At 39.9% G+C, this 25,243-nt stretch overlaps 1 long non-coding RNA gene across 1 annotated transcript in view; it reads left to right on the top strand.

The window, feature by feature from the left end:
- The first annotated feature begins 4,339 nt into the window (after positions 1-4,339).
- LOC125893268 (uncharacterized) overlaps positions 4,340-25,243 on the top strand; it is a 98,967-nt gene continuing 78,063 nt past the window's right edge. The window contains exon 1 of the long non-coding RNA XR_007449851.1: positions 4,340-4,468. This is a non-coding gene — a long non-coding RNA (uncharacterized LOC125893268). The remainder of the gene's footprint in view (positions 4,469-25,243) is intronic.

Genomic DNA, 25,243 nt, shown 5'->3' on the forward strand with positions numbered 1-25,243 from the left:
ACACTTAAAAACATGCAATAACTTTGTCAAAATATCAGCTGTTTCCTCACTGTCAGCCCTGAGACAAAGAAAACACTTCCTCATTTTACTTTCATTTGCTTTACGGACCTGATGGGTGGAGTTAACCAAGTGGTCGAGATGAAACTTTAATGATCTTTGTTGTGTAGCTGCAGCAGAGAAACAAGAATGCAGGAGGGGTACAAAAAGAAAAAAATAAATAAATATATGAACATAAAACAGGAGTCAGACAAACGCGTGCAGCCGACAAATTCGAGGCGTGTTGGGTAGAATGGCTATGTGGGAAGACTGGGTGACAGCATGAATAACTTACATGCATGGATTGACTTACAGTTGCTGTTACAGATGGTACAATATTCATTGCTCACTAAAATATACATTATTAAATGTAAAGAGGTGTACTACATTTTTAATGCACAATAAGGGTTAGAAATATCCTTATATATATATATATATATATATATACCTTAAAGACAATGTATTTATTTATGGTGCTGACACAGAGCAGTGCCGATTAAAATGTATTTAAAAGACAGTTTTGCATAAAGAAATTAATTGTGCACTTGTCTTTCTCGTACATTTTGGCACTTAGAATATGCTCTAAGATGTTATCTGTTGTTCTGAAGTGCTGAAAATGTTTTGCACACACTCTCTGACCAGGTCAGGTGTGTGTGGATCGCTGAATTTTAGTGCCATTAGTTTGCAGAGGGCGTCATGTTCGTCTCCCTCCTCTCTGCAAGACAATCTCTGCATCCTCTGGTTTGTTATACGACACCTCCTGGTAGAGACCGAGGCTGCAGCTCGGAGGCATCACGCTCACACTGCACGGTCTGTGTGTGGTGTGTGTGTCGGGTGTGTATTTGTGCATGTGTGAGGGTCCATGTGTGTACATATTTTGGCAGTGTCTGTTTGTATCTTTAAGAGGGAGACACAAGGCGGTGTGTGTTTGAAGAAGCGTGTGTGTGAGTGTGTGTGTGCATACATACATACCCCCACTTAGGAAAGCCAACCACCCTCAGTGTCTCCAATGGCTTAGGGCCCTTTTCTCTCTCCCATGGGGGCCCTTGATTGAAGCCAGAATTCCTCCACGTGTGTGTGTGTGTGTGTGTGTGTGTGTGTGTGAGAGTGTCGGCCTCGCTGGGATTGCATTAGACAAAAGAGATGCACTTGCCAGCAGCTGTGGTGAAGACAGCAGCATCCCCACCCCACCTAAAGCACCCCATTGGTTCCTCCTTCCACTCCCAGCCTCCCTCGGTCCAGTTAGGCAACCGGAGCGGCGATGGCGCCCGCTCAGGAGAAGAAAAGGCCCCTCGGGAGGCTGGAAAGTGAATAAAGGAACGCGCAGAAAGAGAGAATAAGCATTTTTTCATGCTTTTTTGTGTTTAATGCCATTTCCAAAAATAATGTGGGCCTCAGAAAACAGAAGGTAAAGATTTATAAGAAAACACACGCATACACATACATGTCCACACGCAGATACACACAGCACATACACAAAATGCCAGTTTGGGGAGGGTTGTTGTGAATACCTGATTCTTCCCCCTCTTTTTTTTTTTTTCTCCTCATCTCCCTTTAAAAATCTGCAAATCCATTTGCTAAACAGCTGCACCTCTGTAGTGCACAGATAACAACCTGGGCCAGACTGGCTTTGCGGCAGCGAGTGGAGGCAGATAGGCCCAAATCTCTGGCCCTTTTTTCAAAAATGCTAATGACGAAGGAACCACTTCCCTGGCCAAAAAAAAAAAAAAAAAAAAAAGAAGAGAGATGGAGGGAGAGGGAGTGAGGGAGAGAGAAGGCTCTTGTAGATCTGTCAATTGCTATTTTGACAGATATTTGCTTGTAAGTACACACAACACTTGTTCCCCGTGTCTTATCTGGCGCTGTGCAGAACACTGACCTACATTACATCAAGCACAATATGATGCACAAACATGCTCTGTTCAATAGCCTGCTTTTTTTTCTGTTGTTGTTGTTTGTTTTATTTTTTCTCACTCCCCCTCTTCTCTCTTTTTCACCTTAAAAACAGATGGATTCAAATGAAATGGCTGCAAATCCTATGAACAGAAGGTATTCTTTCTCAAATAAAACCTTGTGGCTTAAAGGGAGAATCTTCCGACCATCTCCGGATGTTTGATTGCTCCTCAAAGGCCCGAGCAACTGCACTCAGTGGAGGAGAGTAAATATTGGAAATATTGCCACAGCTGCTCATTCACTCCGTCTCTATCTCTCCCTCTCTGCCTCCCAACACATTCTCGTTGACATACACTCACACGACGCAGGAAAACAATGGCACACAATGCATACTGGATAATTATAATGTGACGCTGCATTGATCCGCATCAGAGGTATTTTATGTTTTTCAGCTCAGCTCCTTCCAGAGAGGTCAGAGGTCGGTCGGAGAGCAGCAGCCCCGGAGCTGGAAGAGCTTTAGTGTCTCACGCAAACGCACTTCAGTAAAATGGATGATTTCCAACATGGAGTTTTAAATTGAGGTGCATTAGTTGACAGATTGGCAATCTAATCACCAGGGGCTGCATTACAGAAACTTCCTAACTATGAAATCCTCTCTTTATTTGTTCGGTAACCATGGAAATGTGAGTTATTACCTGATTTAGAACTTTATAATTAGTATTAGACGAGAATTTAGACTTTGACAAAAACAAAACAACACAAGGTCCAACTTATGTGTTGTTTATGAAGCTCTCAGCCACACCTCCTGGCCTTCCTCGGCAGATGGGGTTGCTTGATTGTCACGGAGAAAGTGGTGATCACACGATGTAGGTGTGGAAATTCTGTCTTTGTGTTGAGACTTTTGAAAGGTTTTAAGTCCTCCACCAGACACGATTTTCTTGAGTATACTAATACCAATATGCCGATGGTTTTCCCCATATAATAGTTAACTATTATTAAGTCTGAGAAGTGGCTGGAAGCAGATCTATTATTTCTCCCTCATTGAGAAATCTGAACCTGGCATCATGCCCCACACAAGTTGATAACTCAGAGCTCTCCAAAAATTTCCACTTACAAAGTCATAAATACAACAGAGGCGCGTTCACACACACTCTTCTTGTTAACATGTAAACCATGACCCCATTTGAACACAGCACCAGACTCAGATAAGAGTGTTGTCCAACAAAATTGGTGACTAGCAGACGTACCAGAATTGTAAGTGTAGTTAGCATTTTTTTTATGTGTTTATGTTGTTTGTTAGCTTGTAGGCTAACTGGCAGTGGCTGACACAATGTTAATGGTTGTGAAATGTACAGTAATAGTTGCTACAATGGGGTTTTTGGTAAACAGTGAAGGATGTTGACGATATGACAAATTAGTATAAAAAATGTATTATTTATTTAAGGAAATAGAATTGCAACCAAATAAGTGATATAGATTCAGTTTGCCTTCAAATATTCAGTAAAAATTAAAATGATCTCTCATTTCTTTAGTTTGTAAACAACAGTAACTCAGAGTGAGATTCAGCACTGTATCAGAGGCATCACTGACCTTACAAGCACACTTCACCTAGAAAGAATAAAATACACTCTTATGGACAAACTTCCATATTTTGGTAAGGTTTGGTCACCTCTCGCGAATTATCTTACTTCTGTGACCTAAAGTCGGCATTGTGAGGGAAGGGTAGGGGTGATGGTTGTTCCTTTTTTTATTTATTTCTTCATTATCATTATTATTATTATTATTATAATGTTATATTTACTTTCATCTTATTGTATGTGTATATGTACACATGTATATTCTGTGCTGATGTATGCATATGTTTTTTGTCTTCTCAGTCATTACTGTTCAGTATATGCTCAGACAAAAAGGGAAAGGAGCATGTTACGATCAAATATGTTTGTGTATTTAGATACAGTACTTGTTCATTTATGTGGTAATATGTTGACATGCTGCTCAACTAAACACATTTAACAGGCGGCTTTTATCTTGTGTTTCTACATTTATGTGCTTTTGCCACGTGCAAGAAATTATTAATATTAGGGGTGAAATGATCCATCGATCTGGATCGATATGTTGATTCAGTGATCAACGATCCAGTATTATCGCTGCAAAGTGTAAACATCGATTTATATGGTATCTTTAGGATGGGTTTTTATTTTGAAAGTCTGTGTCACCATCGGCAGTCAGATGGCAAACAGACAAGAAACAGACCATGATAACATTATTTACTCGAGAATAAATCAGCTGTGTGGAAATATTTTGGATGTGGAGTAAAAAGGGGTCAACAGACAGAGCACGTGCCGTACGTGAACATGACGTCATGAGATACAACAAGACGTAACGTCACCTGCCTGGACCGAGTCTCACTCGGCTAGCTTCTTAACGGCAACATTAGCTGCTCTGTTTCAACAATGTTCGGCTGAAAAAAAAAAACTACATTCAAGCTGAAATTCAACCTTAATGTTCTGTCAGGAGCTGCAGTGACTTTAAACCAACGGTGAGTAAGAAAAAGTATAAATATATATATTTGTTATGTTATAAGTAGAGGAAAATGGCCGCTAGCCGCTAGGCTAATTAATGCAATGTCAGCATGCTAGCTAATCAAGCTAATAACGGGTGACTAGCAATAAACAGTTGACATGTCTGTGAACGTTGACAGTTATTTTTGAGCTGAATTTGGTACTTATGTTAAATGATGTTGTTATTAATCTTTGTTTTAATGCTGCTAAAATGAGTTTGACACCCCTGCTCCTCTGCATTTAGGCAGTTACAGTTACTTGCGTTATTTATGTAACGTTATTGTTTTTATCTGTTATGGCCAAAAGCAAAAAAGAAAGGGATGGCAGCTTCTTCTGTAATCAATTGTGTTGAATGGGCAGATGGTATCATCTCTTACAGATCGCAGGTCCCTAAATCACATTGCATTGAAGACATATGTGACAGACTTTGTAATATATATATATTGGCCATTACCGAATGCCAATCCAATACCATTGTGAAAAAAAAAATACTGCTAACCCAGTATGGATATAAAATGATTGTTTTATTGTTGTATGGCGTGGCTCAGCTTAAACCCTTTGTAAAACATAAGCAAATACACCCAGAGACTGAATTGCATGGAACTTTCTTTTATTACTTAATTTAATAGTCAGTCATAAAAATAAAAAAATTATTAGGAATAAATAACAATTCCTTTTAAAAAAAAAACCTTAAAGTGCTGCCACAATTTAAGAGCAAGCAACACGTGCCACCTTTCAAAACTTGCTTGCCTTGAATACTCGCACATTGCCTTTTTTACTGATAGGACTTCATTATAAAATATTGCAAAATTACTGACATTTTGCTAACAGCCAATGTAACACTTTACCGGAAATCAAGTCATCTTTGCTGCTGTAATGGGCTGTACACATGCTGTGTCTTTAACCACCTGGAAAACGTGATGTCGGGCGCTGGGCGCGACTCTTGTGCCTCTGTGTGCCAACTTTCAAGGGTGCGGACGCAGGTTGCATCTGAGGATGCTAAGTGACCATAACCAAAACCATATCTTAACCCTCTTACCAGAAATCCTGCATGCGGAGCTAATCTTCCACCAGGCACTGTTTCTGAAGTGTGTATTAGGCCAAAAATATTGTCCATGGGTTGGATATAAAGCTCTGGGTAGACATGCACTAAAATTATCAACTTCTTCTTCATTTTTACCACAGACTGATATTTACAGAAGGAGGGAAAGATATCTGTTGGCTGTGATTGGTTGTTCCTTGTCACATGATGTGGTGCACGTTGCTGTGTTCCAAAAGTTTATCTTTATTTATCTCAGGGTGCAGCCGTCGTGCCCTGAAAAACAGATGCTTGGGAATGCATGCATGCATGCTGCGATGGCATCACTCTAGTATTAAAGTGTCCCAGCTGTGCGTCTACATTTAAAACAATGAATTTTAGGGCATAAAAATCACGGCATGTGTATGGCCCCTAAAGCAGTAGTTGACAGTTGTAACTGATTTCTGGGAAAACCAGCATTTTATCCTGGTGTAAAACCTGTGTTAAAGTTTGTAATAAATTACATAGTATTGGATCAGTGCATAGACTCATGTACTCACCAATACCCAATCCAGCATTTAAGGCAGAGGCATTTCTGATACTGGTATCGATCGGAGCACCTTTAGTTACATTTGTACGTTTCATATCTATCAGTGTTTCTAAAGTGACGTAGTTCTAGTTAAATGTACAGGAGCTGACTTTGTCATTGGGAGGTGGAGGGGATGGTAGGTGCTGAGACATGTAGGTGAGATGGTTGCAAAACTGCAGACCAACAAAAGCTGTTTCTAGCTGTGATTGTGGCATCTAAACCAGGTATTTTAAATCAAAGCATGATCTTTTCCTGACCGTAACCCAGGGGTTCTAAAAGTCAACATGACCACACATTAACCACAGCATAGGTTTACTTCTAATAAAACACAATTACAGAAATTAAAGGGAACTCGCAGCATAAATACTCTTGTTGTATTCAAAATAAACAGTTTGCATCTCTGGCTCACCTTTTTTTTATTCCCTTAATGAATGTGACTATTGTCCCTCGTGAGCCGCCATGTTTGACCCATAGAAACCTCAACCTCAGACATTTTTTTCAGTAGATTCTGTTAAAGAGAAATGAAGCATGTGTCGATTAGAAAACAACCAAGTTAACCAAGTAAAGCAACTGAACCAAACCCACTAATTTACTATTTATAAGTTGCACTTATGAGTTGATCAAACTCACTTGGCAGATAAATAACAATGTGACCACACTATCATCCATAACCAGCTATTATTTCCCATCAGTTGAAGTTCTAATTCTCAAAGAGATAATTACAGGTTTCCTTTTCTCTGTAATTGTCAGTTCACTTAATTGTGTTTTGATATATTGTAGAATGTATAGCTTATTCCCACCCCGCCAAACCATCTTGCATACATTAGACTGTTTGTCTGTAGGTTGCTTTCTAGTCGATGTCCGTTGGGATATGACCCTACTTTATGTTGACTGGCAGGTGTGTTTCGAGGCAGCATGGGTGGGAGGTTTGCCCCTGCAAGGCTCAAGAAAGGTGTGTGTGTTTGTGTTTATATGTGTGAGTGTGCATGCAAGTCTGCCAACTTTCTCTATGTTCTATATTAAGTGTGTGTCGATGCTTATAGGGGAAAACAATAAGCATTTTTCACGTGTCAACACTGAAAACTTTAAACATTTTTGAATATGTAAGATGCATAAATAGATTTGCTGATTTTTCTTTTACTGAATATCGAGCCAAACTTTATATGCTTCACTCTTCTTATTGAGTTTTGCTAAGTGATAATGCAGTTGGTTATGCTGGGTTTAGAAGCACAGGCTATATTATCTGGTACTGAATTATCTACCGCAGTAACAAAAAATGGTGTGATAATGTATTTATTGTAAGTATTTTTAAACAGATTGTTCTCGGTTTTTGCACAGTTCTATTTAGTTTTTACCCGTTGGAAGTTTCGCGGAGCTGCGTGTTGAAAATAAAATAGACCCTGTTAGATGACCACAGCTTCAGTGCTCCCTATCATACATTCTCCAAGTGTCTAAAACTCTACTGCTGGAGTGAGCACCATTCTCTCTGATGATGGTGGTGAAGATCATTTACAGCAGTGGTTTCCAACTGGTCCAGCCACAGTATCCAGATTTCTCCTCAGTCATTACTTCAAGGTCCACGCAGTTACATTACATTCAGCATCATAGTTGTGTTCGGCCATGCCGTTGAGCAAGTTTGCTGTCTCTGTCAAGTAGCTGTCTGTTAGTCCCTCACTCTACAGCAGGAAATGCCACTTCAAGATAAAAGCCCTGTGCCGAATATTCACTGTACCTCAAAATAAAGTGTGTTTTTTTTTTTTTACAAACGTCACACATTTGGGAGTCACTTGTGGTCCATTCAGAATGGATCCATGGCCCACCAGTTGGGAAACACTGATTTACAGTGTTTCTCTCTAAAAAAAAATCTCCCAGAGATGTGACTGTGAAGGCCGTAGCATATATGAAACATCTGCCTTTTATATAGTTTATTTATTCAGGGTTTTTTTTGCTTTAATTTGTCCCATGCCTGTAAATATATGCAGCCACTTTTCTCCTCTACTATTATCAATGATAAGATATAGCAGTAGCATAGCAGGTTTTTGGCCACTTGGGTGTAGAACAATACAGTAAGCTAATGTTCACTCTCTTTTAGCTCTGTTTTGGTCTCTACCAACTCCTGGGGGAAGTTTATGGCTCTTGAGCTGCTAAATACTCCACTATCTTTACTAGCTACTCGCTCTCTGTGTCTGTCTGCCATCTGATGTTGGGCAGGTGAGTCTATCAGAGTGTTTCCAATGAAAACCCCTGCTGCTGCAGCTGGGTATTGATCTAAGCTGTGAGACTTCACTAAAACCATAAAGTTGTGAGCTGCATACACCAAAACAATGAGCTGATGCCAAACAGTCAGTAGAGGTGAGGGAAACTGCAAAGTCAGGTGATGACTAAGCTTGCCACTACAAGAGATCCCTTTTTATATATGTTTAAATATTATGCCATTTAACCCATTCTACATTTAGTAATGTTGATTAGAGCAGCTTTAACAAAAACTCGAGCACTAACCTGAGAAAGTATAACGCTCATTCTTTGCTCACAAGGTTTTATGTTCAGTCCAGTCCCCTAAAGAAAATGTTGGCATTGTATATTTATGCAAACCACAGATATGTAACATTTTTACATTTCGTATGTATGATTTCAACATTTCTGAAGTGACATAGTTCAGATTACATGAGCTGCGTTTCTTATTAGGAGGATAAGAGGATGGTGGATGGCTGCAAAGAAGCAGACCACTGTTCGAGTCCAACAAATGACACATGATATTTTTAATTGAGATATGAGGCATGTCCAGCCATGGTTTGTGGTGACAAGCAGGTATTTTAAGCCAAAGTATGATATTTTCCTAACCTTAACCAACTAGTTTTTGTGCCTAAACCCAACAACAAGTTAACCACAGCATTGTCAAAACATAAAATTGTAAATAGAAACGTAAAGAATCATGATGTTTCCACTTATCCGCTTCATATGAAATGTACAAATATGCATGGTTTGCAGAAATGTACAATGCCAACATTTATTCTGGCAATTTAGAATTTTCATTCTTTGCATGAGGCCCTCTCGCCAGACAAAAAGGATTCCGAATATCATTTGTTAAGCATGGAAATTCAGTAAACCTCATCGGTGACTCAACCAAGTTTACTGTCAACCACCTCCAGTAAATGTAGCTTTCAGTAAATGCACCTTCTCACCTGAAACTTCTGCACTGGATGTGAAAAATAACATGCAGAATATACCGTATGATTCACAGTGACACCTCCTATTCTGCCGTGTATGTATATAGGAATCAGCCCTATCACATAGTTCACAAAAGAACATGTAAAAAGCGTGATGCTGGCCTCATTCAGTACAATAGGCCTTAATGCTGCATTTGAGAGAGGCCGTCGCTGCATGCAGCCCAGAGAAAGCAGGCAAGACAGAGTAAACAGTTTGTTCCTGTGAACAGCTCGATGCCAATCAGCGATTAATGAGGCGATGCTGGAACCACCGGCTGAGAGAAGTTAAACTGAGCTGAATTAAGGAGCAATATCATCCCTCATGCAGGTGCTCGCCGAACGAATAACTGCTTTAATTACTGTTATTCAATCATTTGCTTTTTTTCCCGCCGCATCCAAATACCACTCTGGTATTATCCCTTTTTCTTGTCAATTTACAAATGCCTATCACAGACATCCTACCTACATGTTTTGCTCATGGCGCTAAAGCATATGTGACCCCTCAGAGAAGACAAAAAAAAAGAAAAAAACCTCGCCGTCTTGAAGTGCGTATTGTAAAAGAAAGAAAAGCTCAATAGCAAGGTGCAGTTTACAGAGTCCCTCTGTTTGAATGGGTCCTTATCTTGGTTTACATACTCAGGGTGGAGAGGTTTGTGGGTGCCTTTGATGGGAAACATCTGCGTGTGATATGGGGGCTCGTCAGAGATGGGGGAGGAAGAAGTAGGCGTCTTTGCACCTGCTTCGGTACACTGCTCCACAATGCTTATTATTTCTGCTGGAGGTGCCTCACGTTGTTTGTGCCGCCACATACTGTCAACAGGAGGGGTACATACTGTATGCTCAAAATACAACGCTTGTCAACTTTAATGGTATGTGTGAATAGTATGTCAGTGTCAAAGTCAGATCTCAAGGGTTTAATCAGGTTTGAAGTAGTCAGCTCATGCAATCGGCTTTGGACATTAACTTCCAGGTGTTTCATTGAAAAAAGGACGTAATTAATTATATGATATTTTGAAGAAGTTTGTGTGTTTCAGTACATGGTGAAGTTGGCCAACCAGCCGCAGTGATTCTATCTGCCACTAACTATTTTTATGAGCTATTAAATGAAGAATACCAAGAAAACATTTCCTTTTCTGCAGCAGCTGCTGAGTCCAGCTGATCATCACCAAGGTGTGAAGAGTCTACAAGACTGACAGTATACTAACTCATACAGCAGGCTACAGCCAATATCGGCTACTGAACGTCAGTGTGGACACATTTTACTGAAGCTGGTAATTGTCCAAACGTTTACTGAAATACTTTGTCCTTGCATCTTTTTATTTTCCCATCAGAGCTGACACATAGTCATTGTTTTCCTGGATACTACAGCTCCTTACTGAATCCTACAATGATTAATTTTTTTCTGGGCTTAGCTAGTGACATCACATTGCAGATGCAAGTCAGTCTGGAACCTCTGTCATTTCTTTAATTCCAGGGGGCGTTCTCAATAGGGCTGAGTTTCGAGCAAGTCGACCAGTAGCTGTCATTTAGGGCCATTATTTGACTAGTCGTTCGCATGTTTATGATCTTTATTTAATTATAATATTATATATTTTGGGCGGGGCAACACAAAGGTTTGAGTTGAAGGTGTGAGAAAGAATAGTATCAGTAACATTGTTAACACTGTGCTACATTACAGAGAAATACAAAACCGTACTAATGACCCTTCATTAATATAGGCCTGTATTTTATCTACAAGTGCACGTCACACACTGAGCGAGCCGCCTGTTAATGACACTGTGGGCTAATGGGCATGTAGCTACTTCCATGTTTCTGATGATATGTCGTGTTTGTAGTCGACCAATAGAGTGCCGAAGTCACGCCCCTTCCGGTAGAGCTCATGGGACCTTAGATCGGGAAAAAATATGAATGGCAGTGAATGGGGAGAGCAATATAATCTTTTGTTCCCGTTTGAGTTGCGACATGAAATCTAAATATGTTGTTAATGAATTTAAAACATACATTTTAAGGTCAAGAAAGTCATACTTTGTGGTAAAACTGTTGAGATATAAGCTTTTTAATTAGAAAGACTCAAGAGTACACAGGAGGAGGTCGCATACGTGACGTCATAGCTTTCGCTCGCTTCCTGCAGCTTGGCCTCCCCGCTGAAATTCCACTGTTTTATGATTAATCGATTTATGATTGAAGATGTCTGTGTGTTTTGTGCCAGGCTGCAGTCACTCCAAGCTGCTGGAAGCGAGCAAAAGCTATGACGTCACATACGCGACCGCCTCCTGTGTAGTTTTTCTAATTACGTTTTTTCAAAAGCTTATATCTCAACAGTTTTACCACAAAGTATGACTTTCTTGACCTTAAAATTTATGTTTTAAATTCATTAACGACATATTTGGATTTCATGTCGAAACTCAAACGGGAACAAAAGATAATATTTCTCTCCCCATTCACTGCCATTCATATTTTTTCCGATCTAAGGTCCCATGAGCTTCACCGGAAGGGGCGTGACTTCGGCACTCTATGAAGATGAGTTTACATATCACCTTGGGTTCGTCCTTCACCTTCTCAAAATGATCCTGCACTTTGGATTTCCTGCCCGACATGTTATTATCTAGCCTGTGGAATAACCGCAGGTACCAGCCCTGGAAATTAGGGGCTGTAAAAGAAAAGAGCCACAGAAAAATGTGAAAGTACAGCGTGAAGCAATCAGCTGGTATATTAAGAGCTGGTGTATTAAGCTCATGCCAAGTTCTGTCAGAACACACATCCTTCTTCTTAAGAAAAGTTTTAGGTGCAGTTGATTGTTCTTTTAGCGAAAATATACCATCCAGTTCATTGATACTGACACAATAGCTGCTTCAATAGAGGGTTCTACATCAGCTGCAGTCGTTTTGGTTGTTTTCAGAAATACCTCTATAGCAAACCTCTTTACTGTCTTGGTCTCAAATGTTCCCCATATTAGATAAATGTTTGTGATTGGCATGGCATGTCTCAGGCAGCTGGAAACCTGTCCAAAGCAGAGGGGGAACCAGACGCATCTGCCAGAGCAAATAAAACATGAGCGTGCAGATTCATCTGGTTCTCAGAGAAAGGCTAAGCAGCTCTGTAAAGCAGAAGAAACCACCAAATCTGTTTAGCGGTAAATAGATATACGGGGACAGATCCACATCCAGTGAGCAAGGAAAATGTAGGAAAATAATTTAGTCAAGGATCAGCAAATGACCTCTTACATATAGTCAGCTGACCACATGGCTGGTTAAAATACATTATTTAATTAAAGTTAAATATTGAGCAGAAATGTGATTCGTAGTGCACAATAAGTAAGCAGTCTTGATCTGTTAAAACTGATGTTAAACTGCACTAATCAATACTTTGATATTAACTATGTCTACTGTTTGGACAACTTTGGGCAGCTGTTTTCTGTCAGTTTTCTGTCAGCTGACAGTTACGTGGCTGCTGCCACTGGCTGACAGATTGCATTCCTGGCTCTCACCATTACATGCTAAGCCGTGCACTGGCGCCCTGAAATGGAGCGGACTCAGGTGCATAGTCATGCCAATGTACCTGTTTTGCCAGGGTTTTAAAGAGCAGAGCGGAGAAAGGTAAAACAAACTACGATGTTCAGTGATATTGAGAAGACTATTGAGAATAGCCTCAATTGCAGTGTCTATCTATCTTAGCTCATTTTCCATTGTTGTTATTATTCCTTGTTGGTTCTCAGTGCACCGCTCGACAATGCTCAACAACAACTTGACAACTGTGTTAGTGCCGCCCATAGCGCTGCTTGGTTGTTTTTTATTCAACCACGAAACTGCTGTTTCCTGTCATGATGCAAGCCCAACTTGTTCTCATTCTGAAGTCATCAAACACTGCTGCTTTGTCAGCAATTTCAATGTCAGACACAAGAGCGATCTTTTGGGGTAGTATGATGTCATCAGGTGGTGTCACTTTGTAACATGTCCAGACGGAACATTTCACGGTGTTATGATATGCTGCTGGATGGCGTCATATTTGAAACACTGCTAGTAAAGACGTAATATAAGGAGCTGGAAAGTCCTTATAGGGCAGGCAGGAGGGGTGGTGTATGGGTCCACCAAACCCTGGACTTTCACCTACGAGGTTAGTGTTTGCTTCCCGTATGAATGTAGAGCCAAAACATGACGTTTTCTTCTAAACCTAACATCCTCAAACATTAACAGCAGTTGCAGGAGGATACCTAGCAGATAATATGTTAATGTCCTCTGACAAAGAAGCAATATGTGACAATTTAGAGTGGGAACGTGTTGGCAAGAAGAATCAGTCAACTCAAACTCAATGGAGTGGGCGGATTCAAAGGTATGCACCTAGTCAATGTGGATGCACCACTAACTGGTTAAATTTAACAGGCTGGCTTTATAATTCTTCATTGCAAATGCATGACAAATAAAGAAACTGTCAGAGGAGTGATTCATATTTCATATATAGTATGCTCGCTATAACTGAGAATAAACTAGTGTAATTCACAGTGCCACTCAAAGGCTACTGGCAGCTTTTAAGGTGGAATGTTTCTGGCATGAGCTGACGTTGTGAATCAATCAACACTTTAAATGTCAGTGTGACAACACTGACCAAACCATTTTTATTGGCTCTCTTATATCACGTATGCTGCATCGATGACTGGATCTTCAAGCACTTAAAAAAATGTAGGCTATATGAATTTCACTGGATTATGCAAATTGCAAATATTCTTTTTCCTCACTTGGAGAAAAAAAGTGGTGGAGCGTCATTGCAGTGCACTCTGGCAGCACTACACCTATGCTTATCCATCCACCAGGTGGCCAAAAACACGACCAAGAATGAATGCTAATCTTCTTCTGTGTCTGCTGGATGTGTATAAATGCAACTGTTTGCTTACATGTTTGCTATAAAGACTTATTCTTAAGGACAGAGGGATGTCGTATGCTGTAAAGCCCTGTGAGGCAAATTGTGATTTGTGATTATTGGGCTTTATAAATAAAATTGATTGATTGATTGATTGATTATTACTTAATATGTTAATGTATTTACACCTTGTTGTGCTGCCCCCAAGTGGCCAAACATCAACTAATACTGCTTTAAATATGAAGAACAAGGCTTTAACTACAGCCACCAACCAAGTAAATCAAAACACAACAACAAAAAGCTTAATTTTTTCTAAAACTTCTTTTGACTAACGTGGTCAGTAGTTTGAGCTATAAATGCTTTTTGCTCCATAAATGTAAATTTACTAACAGGCTTAGTGTGTCTGTGGTTTCTCACAGCCTATAGCACTGATTTATTAGAGGGATTTGACCTTCCTTAACTGTTGGGTCCATGTTTTAGGTGTGATATACAGCTTTAATGGGTTTCTGTCAGCCAATCAGAAACACGTATTATGGATGGCAATGGTACACATTTACATCTGCAGTAGTTACTACTTAGCATTATAAAAAGAAGGTGAGCAAACTCTATTTTTCTGTATTGTTAAGTTGACCTTTCTCACGTGAATGCTAGTATGCGGCCTGTACTCTCTGGGGAGAGCAGGGGAGGGCCGAGGCAGCCAGAGCACAATGGTGTTGTAGGATTTGAGGGGATTGACACAAAACAAACGAGGTGATTTCCCTCAGAGTCAGAGGAGGGATCTATCTCTGTAGAGCTGCACACTGACAAGTGCCGGTCCCTGGGGACGACAAATAGAGATGTTACCGCTCCACAGGGAAACAGGCGGCTTCCCTCCTTTCATGTTACTAAACATTCGACATAGCGAGCAAAGGAAGGAGGAATCTGAGGAGACGGAAAGGCTTGTTTTATTTTGCGTTTGAACATGTTGTCTGGAAATGAAATTAATAATATAATGTGAGCGTCTTGTAAGAGATAGCAGAGTCATGTTTTGAAGGCGTATTCCACATATGTTGGGGGGAAAAGGTGATTATATATTTTTATTTTTGTTGGATAATAGTTGTGTATTAAATACCATATGATCACTACTAATGTTTACCTTCATTTTTTTAACAGATTTTTTCAGATTTTTAGGGGTGCCCAAAAAAAAAGAAGGACCTCCTTTATTTATGTCCGTGATTTTTTCAGGAAAATCTGCACATTTGTGTTTATTGCTGTGAAAATGTCACGGATTATTACTTTATTAAAGATCCATATTAAAGTTTGTAGGATTTGGAGGGATATTGACAGAAATGGAATATAATATGATAAACATGTTTTCTTTAGTGTATAATCACCTGAAAATAAGAATCATTGTGTTTTTGTTACCTTAGAATGAGACGTTTATATCTACATAGGGAGCAGGTCCTTGTCCATTAAGATTGCCATGTTTTATGGCCATGTTTCTACAGTAGCCCAGAATAGACACTGGCTCTAGATAGCGCCATTCACGTTTTTGTGTTTTCAGGTACCCCGGCTCTTGGTAAAACTTTATTGAATGCCTGGATCTTAAGTTATCAGAAAAAAAGGGCAAGCAGACTGTATGTGATGCACCGAACAGCATAGGGGAAGCAAAAATCAATTTATTGTGTTAGTCAGACTAAAACCGGACTGTTAAAATACATGTAAACATATTAGTTTGACTGAAATTGTATTAAATTGAATCTCTCAAAGTCGGACTAACACAAACAGATAATGTGATTGTGAGTCCAGTAACTCCTGCATGTATACAGTCAGTCGGACCCAAACTGGCCCAGGCGATCTGCGCATGCTCCACAGTTTCCCATCCGGGCTTTGACCCGGAAGTCAAATAGCATTAAATGTGTAACAGAAGAAGAAGCCGGTAACAACATGGTGAAATCTACATCCATGCATTTTTGGACAGACGAGGAGACACAGTTCTTGTAGTTGTCTACTATGGTACCAGTTTGCTGCTAACTAACCGTAGCTAACTTGTTTGTTGATTGTTTGGTCTGTGACTTAATAGGTCAACCAGAAAAAAGTCCAATACTAACAAGCTGAAAGGAGGCATATTCATCTTTGACATACTTTGGTCAATAAACCAATTCCCCTCCTGTGCTTGAAGACTGGGACAAGGACAGTAGTCCAATTATATGGCTTGGTTGAGCTATAACTGTAGCTCCACTTAACAGTGCATGTAAAACTGATTTGTAAAGTGAATTTGCTTTATTCAGTGTTTTTACGGGTTTTAATCACCTTGTTGGGGAGGAAGAAACCTCAGCGGATAATTCACTCCCAGTAAAAACTTCCTGAACAATGAACACCAAAAGAAAACTTACCAGGAGAGGTTTCAGCTGGTTGCAATCTGCAATCCTCACCACTAGAGGCCGCTAAATTTCCCTAAATCTTACACACTGGACCTTTAAAGACTTTAATCCCAAGAAATCACATACTCCAACATCAGCACATGGCAGAAAACATGCTCATGTTTGTCACCTCTGTCACTCTGTGTTGCTTTATAAGAAAGGAAACCAAATATTCAGGTTTGTTTGAACAGAATGCTCAGTCACCTCTTTAGAAGTTTGTTCAGTCACTTCCTGATGGTAGAAAAAAGTAAAACATTTTCAACACTAAAATGTAATTTGGGTAAATAAGAGAAATCATTAGTGTCTCAGCTGGTTGGAGATGTGATGTTTTTTCTTTGCTGCAGCTCCTCTTTGTGCTTCAGGCTGATAAGAGAGGTGTATTCTCAGGTAAAATCTTTGCCAAGATGTAGCTTTAGGCATCTATCAATTGAACACTTGATTGACAGAGTCTGGATCGATTTTTCCTCCTGAGCTGGCACCAGAATCGGCCATGTTGCTCTCTATGATGTGGCCTGTCTTTTGGAGACCCTGAGGGTTTTCTCTTTGGCCTCCAGCCTGACAACACAACCTCCCAGGTGGGCCAGTGGACACGCCCAGCTCCCTCACCGGGGCATCCCACCAGCTCTGTGCAAACAAAGCCCTCTGACTCCTTCATCCCTCGGGAGAATACCTCTGTGTTTCTCTCTCTCCTGTTTCCTATGAAACAAATGATTTTCTGTAGCTGATGACTGAGGAACACACGCCCGCTGTATGCGTTCTTGTGTGATCCGCAGACAATCAGACAATGGCCTCCTCCTGTTGTTGTCACTGCATCTTGTTCTGTCTTGGCAACATTCATCTTCCAACAATTTTTGCATTGTTGTTTTTTTTCCTATTGTTTATGGTCAATTTTGCAAATGAACATTTATTCTTTTTACTGAAAATTGAAAAACAATTTATTTGCTTTGTTTTGTAACTTTTTTCTGATGATGGGTTGTTTGGTGAAAATAATTTTAAACGCACAATAAAGAATTACAGTCTTTTCCTCAAATCATAAATGCTCTTTAGAAAATGTCTTCTTTTGTTTAATGCTTGGTTTGATGGCTTGATGGCTGGTACATGAATTTCGAAGGTTTTCTTGCCAACATCTCCAAATTTTGACAACTTTCATTAAACACAGAGATGTTTTTAGTAAAATCTAAAGTTTGTCAAGACCAAAACATCTCTCATATTCTAGGAAACAAACATATTTGATGTTTGAACAACTGGAATCTGCCAGATTTGAGCATGACATTGTAGTGAACTTTTTAAAAAAGTTCACTACAATTTTTAATTTCCCCTTCAACTCGAAAAATATGCTTTCTTGTTATTTCACTGGATGTTTGACCTTCATTGTGCACATTGCTGCATGCGCTGAGTTTGACACTAAACTATATTTTCACATTCATCTGCTGACAGAGGAAAGTTTCTCTGTGCTCACCATAAAGCTCAATTTAAGGTTTGTACCTGTTCATGAGAAGAGGCATGAATAGTCCCCATGTGGTTTTCATAACATAGTAAGTGGAAACTTTCTGAAAGCTTTGAGTTGTGACATGTTTGCTGACATTATCAGAAATGGTGGCAGTCACGGAAGTTAATTTTTTGTTGGATGGTATGTTAAGACACTGTAATTTCACTCACATGGAGGTTTTATTCCTAACTTTATAATATATCTGAGGAAAATGTTGATATTCCCAATGGCCTCATCTTTTTCTCCTGTCATTGTGCCTTTGTATTTCCTGCATTACGCTAGCTTGCTAAATCGTTAGCCTTGGTGGCCTCTAGATGCCAACAATAGCTTCCATGTTGTCGTTGCCTGGCAGCAGTGTTCTTATGACTTAGGACCTGTGCTGCGTTTTTTGTGGCCTTAAGTCCATTTTTCACGTCAGCATGATTTGCACCTGGTCGCCGTTGTGTAACAGTTCCCCACAGCATAAGCGGGAAAACGTGGCTGGACAACAATGTAAATAAAGAGGGAAGAGAGAGAGTCTGAATAGGGTGGATGGTCCAACAACCACTGACTTTCCTGGGAGGCTGGTGTTTGCTTCTCATATGATTATAAAGCCAAACCCTTTACTAAACCCAACCATGTTTGTGTGTCAGCTAAACAGAACCATATGTGTACCAATGTCACTGGCGATGTTGTACTGACGTAGTGCATTTATTTTGAAAGAGATTGTATGTAAATGTTAAATTTCCTGTTAAAATAGAAGTGTATTTTGAAAACAGACAATGCATGTAACAAGCTGAAGTTGACATGCCGTCCCAGAACATCAACAACCAACGCACCCCGGGTACCTTGCGCGTCATACCTCAACGTGGGAAGTACATGAGCAAACGTTGATATGTGACGAGGTCGTAGTAAGAATATGTTGGCCTCTGCGTTTTTTAGCGTCTATGTTGACATTGCCTTTATTTGTATTTTCACGACTTAAACACTTGAAGTATGCCAAGCATGTTTTGTACATGATTGTCCATGTTGTAACCACAAGCTCAGAAGTTCCATTTGAAGACATCATTTTTATAATTTCTTAACAAGGCACTTCCTTTTTGTGTAAAAACCATATCAGACCAAATGATAAAGTACTTTTAAAAACAAAGTATTTTATGTTGTCAAATATGTTTGGTGGAATCTTCAAAGATTTCTTTTTCTTTTTTTTTCGCCATCTTGAAATTAAGAACATTAGTTAACAAAAAATTATAAAGTAACAGATTTATCAGTCCTTGAAAAAAGGCCTTTATTAAAACCCTGAAACAAAGAAGCCAAAATTTTAAATATTTCAAGAGAGATAAATTCAGAAGCTGCCCCGCTGACAGGGAGTGAGAGAACCACTGTCAGTAAGTCTGGTTGATTTTACTGGGATGTAAACGTGTTACAGTTCAACTCCACAAAAACAGTTTCAGGATTATTTGCCAGGGAAGCAGCTGTGGGTTTTGTCTATTGGTGAAAGTCCAGATTAAAGCTTTTGTTTTGTGGTTTTGTAGCTCAGTGGCTCAGGGAGAGGATTATTCATTTTCATCAATACTGAGTAAACCATCTCAGATCACAAACATTATTGTAGATTTTTTGTCAGGGTTCTTTTTTGCCAGAGGCTACCCCAGTTTTGTGCACTTTACAAGCGATCCATCCAGCCCCTTAAAAGATCAGAAATTAAGGTTTTGTTTTTTTCATGTTTTTACAGTAATGTCACCAGAGGGAGAGAGGTTAAGACTGAAAACACTAGATATTTCCTCCTCCATAAGATAGAACAGAATAAAATAGAAACTACACGTTGTATAGAATGTGCACTGCATCACTGTTTTTAGTGGCGTGACTCTGAGGATTGCGCTGTCAGTGGGTCAGTTGGTCCAGTACTTTTGACAGGACTGAAATATCTCAACCACCATCACCGACAGGTCACAGTTTGTACTTTAACAGTGATTATGCCACAAAATTGAGTACAGACGTTCACAGTTCCCAGAAGATTTGTCGTACTGACTTTGGAGATCCTCTGACTTCTCCTGTAGCACCAACATGAGGTTGACATTTGTATTTTTGCGTGAAATATCTCAATAATTATTATATGGATTTCTATTAAAGGTGCTGTATGCAGCATTCTGAGTATTAATACAGCACCAAACTATTTTCTGTGTGAAGACAGAGTGGCGTAATGGCGTCCTGAGCAGAGTGACATCATGCTACTGCTAAGTGTGTTGCAGTCTAAGCTTCTCTGTTCTTTGTTTTGGTAGACAGTCCGGCCATGTGTGCATGTTAATGCATGTGAGTCCCTGTGTGTGTATCCCATTGGCTAGCCACCGGTCTGCACTGCCCTCATACTGCGATTACCCTACCGTTTGTTATGCTGTCCCAACCCACAGTGTTGGAATGGCGTCATTGCAGAAGCATAACTCCCACCCTCTCCCCAACCCCCACGTTAACACTGTTAGCTCCGTCAGCACTGTTGCCGTTGTTGGCGCCGTTTGCGCTATTAACATGTTTAGCTGATAGTCGCCAGCTCAGCCACCTCCATGTTGAGAGCCATGTGCAGCCAATCTGGGCTCAGGCTGCTGCAGTTACACGGAATCAGGCAGATGGCAGACAGAAAACACCTTCTGGATGGCATGGGAAAAACAATTCAGTTTTTGATTTTATGTATAAAGCTCAGTATTGTACATCACAAGCATACAACATCCATCTGTCTTTGGACCCTCCCAGCAGATAAGGAAACCACCCCTCACCCCCTCAAAACAGCCTGACGAATTGGCAGGATGGTAAAACGGAATACATTTGAAATGGTAGTTCAGTATTGTTTAGAAAGGATGGAATGAAATACATTTCTTTGTGTTTATCATTTTATGTAATTTTTCTAATAATGTCCGATAATCGTCCAGATTGCCCATGTTTACTCCGTGTGTGAGGAAACTATGTAACGTCCGGTTGTAAATTTCATCTTGGAGGACAGCAGTATTTTGGTTTATGACCAAATAATTGCAATGAACTAATGAACTTTGCATCAGTTGTAGTGTGTGTGTAGTCATGTTCACTGTAGGCATGTTAGCATTAGGGCTGTCAAAATTGCTCAAAAATGATGTTCGAATATTCCTTCTAAAAATAACTCATAGGTTCGAACCATTCAAAAAAATTTTTTTTTTTCGCATTATGTCCACAAGAGGGCAAACTAATACAAGGAAACATAACTACTTGTAGGTATTTTTATTTCAACATAAATGTCTTTGAAAACATTTACATACCTACACATTAAAACACATAAAACAATTATCTATAACATTACGTTATAAACGACCATGGACCTCTTGCTCGCCCCCCCCTCTCTGACCCGTGGCCACTCTCGCGGAAGCACTGCGAAGAGCATTGAAGCGGCGGACCGTGACTGGCTCGCGCCCTGCAGCGATCGTTTCGGTGTCTGGTCTATTTTCTGCACGAGCCGTGAGGGAATGTGTCAAGCCGGGTGACGGAGACAACAGCTGGGAGCAGAACCGCTTGTCGACCAGCGTGGAGAAATGTGCGTCTGATGCCAGCACCCACTCGCAAAGAGGACAGCTGCGGTGGTGTTTTTTTCCCCTCCACAATCGAATATCAATTTTCACATTCAAAGGTCCATTTTTTTTTTTTTCAAATTCGAATTTAAATTCGAATTTAGAATATTCGTTGACAGCCCTAGTTAGCATGCCGATGCTTAGCTACACATTCAACTACAACTACAGCTTGCACAGAGCTACCAGCAAGACTGTAGACTCTTCTTAGGCTTAAGATAAAGTGCGCTTTTAAGCACATAAAATCTACACAAGACAATATCAGATATTGTAATTTGTGGAAGCCTCTATGTGTGCAAACAAGATGCTTCACTGGTAAACTCTGGGCCACTGAATTCATCAGGGAGATGATATTTGGAGTAAAGGACCTCTTAAATATTTAATCTTAGTTGGTCCTGGGCATCCTGCAGCACGTCTCAGTGGGGAACCCTTCAAATTTAAAAAGAGGATGTGAGAGGAAAAAACATCTAGAATTAGATTTTCTCATCAGGAGAACCACAAAAATATCAGTAAGTGCCCGTGAGTTTACTGACCATGTTCGCAGGCTGTTTACTTGCTGAAGCAAAGTGAAGTGATAAGTGTCAAAACATTCACAGTTAGATTGCTATAAACAATCTATTTACTGCACTTGTAGCCATCTTATTCAAATCCACCCTTTTTGTCCCTTTTATTTTTTTATATATTTGTTTACCCGGCATTTACAGCAGTACAGCATCTGAATAATTACATGCAAAATAACTGCTGCTCTTAACAAACAGGAAAGGAACCATCTTGCCGCATCTGGAATCCACATTTTTTACCGTCCGTATGCAGCAGACTAATGGTTCCATAGGACGAGGCATCACTGCTGCTCGAGCATCAGCGTTGAGCAGAGTAATGGGTCCATAGGAGGACAGGAATGGGTCGGGGCCACGGCATGCTGGAGGCCCAGCAGTCTTCCTCATTCTCTAGTGCAGCGTTGCACAAGCCTGCTGAGAGTACAGTGCCATTACAGCTCCCACAAACATGTGGAGTCAGGGGCTCCTCATTTAGCCAAACGATCACTTAGCTCCAAAGCTGCGATGAGACGCCGAAGCCCGCGGAGAGCAGGAAGTGTTTGAGGAGTTATTCAAACATTTGCAAAGCCAATAACTCCACTAAATCTACCAGGATGCCTCATATTTACATTTGATTCTGTGAACCCTCCCCCACAAAAACAATAACATGGCATCTAAAAAAAATTAGCCCTAAATAACGTAATGGCATCCTCTTTGAATCTCAGTTGGTGTCAGCTTTAGACAGTAAGCATAGTGGGTTATAGATGGAGCTTTATTAAATGTAATTGTGCTGATGATGGAGAAAGTGTTCGGCAGGCATTACGGAGAAAATTGCAGAGATTATAAAATGAAAAATGTCCATTAAAGGTGTGAACACATGGAGCAGTCGATCACACACTGGAGATCATCTGTGGATGCTCAAGCGCCTGTTTTGATTTGCTCTAAACAGACATCACTGGTTCTGTCATCTTTCATTAAACATCAGTGTGTCAGACAAACATGTAGGAGCTTTGACATCAGCTCACTGAAGAAACATTCAAACACAAAGTCTTGTGACTTGTTATGTGATTGTTTCATTTATTCAGCACCCAAACTTTTGAGATATTCCATCTCAACTCTTCTTCTTTAAACTCTAAAGCATAAAGACAAAATTATTTCTTAACATCACAGTTGGTTGTCTTTGACTTAATCAGTATAGGCTTCTGGGGCAAAATAGAAATTGCAGCAGCAGTCCTCACCCTTTCTTCTCTACTGTGTTACCTGCCATGACTGCCATAAACAAAACACTTTCATTTGTTATCGTAGACACACATCAAAGATAGCTGATTAGGGTAGAAATTAAACAGAGCTGTGGGTATTCAAATTCAACAGCATTATTAGACACTGAAATGTTCAGGCATAGATGATTTAAAATGCCATTTGTCAGGAAGTTTTTCTCTTTTAATGGAATTTACAATGTAAGAGAAAAAAGAAAAGCATCAGCATATAAAGAAATCACTGATGTTGATCAGTAACTTTAACAGCCTGCAGATACAGTGCAGCACAGTTTTGTGGTCATTTTGATATAGTGGGACCCTTAAACCCTTAAAATATAAGTCACAGTGACATCATAGGAGTCTAAAAATGTTGTCTTGTTGTGTTATTGGGAGCCAGAATAGAAGAAATCATGGCTCAAAATATTTTATCACATACCAGCTGCCACTGTCCGTCAACAAAAACAAAGACATATATGGTTAAATGTGATAAGACAAAAGGACTGGACGGAGGCCATCATCAAAATGCTAACCCTAACTTCATATCAGGTTAGGGAAAAAGTATTTCCTGGTGTAGGGATGAAAAACGTTAGGTGTGTTAAGGGTCATCATGTCCACCTCATCAGAAACTGGGGAGGTGTTAAGAGGAATATTGTATTTCTCTGTGACACTAACTTTAGGGCATTAGCTAACATTAGCTTTGATAGGAAAACAAACTGGAGGAACGCATTTAAGTGTTGTCCTCCTTTGTAAGATTGGCGTAGTAATCAGCCACAAAGCTTCCTGTGACATCATCCATCCACTGAGTGAGAGCATACTGGTCAACGTCTGGTCGCATTGGTTAGTGTTTACTTATTCAAGTAATACTCGCGGTCCTGGAGAGTGAGTGACCTGACATGGTGCGTTCATAAATTGAGTCTGACGCTCTACACTATAATGAGAGCCCTGTTGGTCCAAGAAATGGAGCGTTATATTTCTACATGAATTAACAAACAGTTAAATTAACCACACATTCACTCTACTCTGCTGCTTCGTCTCTTCAGACAGAGTATTCCGAGTGTGCTCTGCCACTCTGAGAGTGCTTTACTCTGGATAACAGAACGGTACATTCAGACAGTGCTCCAAATTTATGAATAGTCCGATTTGTGCCAGAGTGCACTCCGGCACTCGGAATGAGTATTTCTGAATGCGCCACTTCCGTCATCTTCCTCCATTGTCTAAAACAAGCCAACAGAACTTGTTAGCTAGTGCTTGCTAGTGACTATGGAGAATTGTTTTGCCTCCAGCTAAGCCCCGCCCACCAACAAAACGTCTTGAGTTAAAGGGTATATACCATAGCTTAATGTACTGTGGATATACCTATTTGCCTTACACACATATCTAAATGCTTATTCAAAGAACCTCTTAACAGTAGAAGTAAAGAAACGAAAGCAAAAACATAAATATGATTTAACATGCAACTTAACTAAATATTCAGGACATTTAAAAAATAATTAAGAAATAGTTTGTTAATAGTGTAATAATAGTCAAACTGCAGCCATGAGCTTCACATTCATGACTGGCGTCATTTAATATGGCTGATTTGAATTTTTTCTATTACAAATCCTCAGTAACAGAAACCTTGTAAAGTAACAGACATCGAGATAAACATGTTTGTCTTTAAACTTGTCGCAGAAGATGCAGCGTGACAAAAAACAACTTAATTTCCATGTCAAAAGAACAGTTGATATTGAGCTTCCGTTGTTTACTATTAAAACCTCACAGGAATGACTATGCTATAAATAAAGTCATACATTTCAGATATTTTCCCACTAGATGACAGCGCAAAAGTGAATTTTTAGAT

Source organism: Epinephelus fuscoguttatus, linkage group LG8 (assembly GCF_011397635.1).
Source record: "Epinephelus fuscoguttatus linkage group LG8, E.fuscoguttatus.final_Chr_v1".
Classification (NCBI taxonomy): Eukaryota; Metazoa; Chordata; class Actinopteri; order Perciformes; family Serranidae; genus Epinephelus; species Epinephelus fuscoguttatus.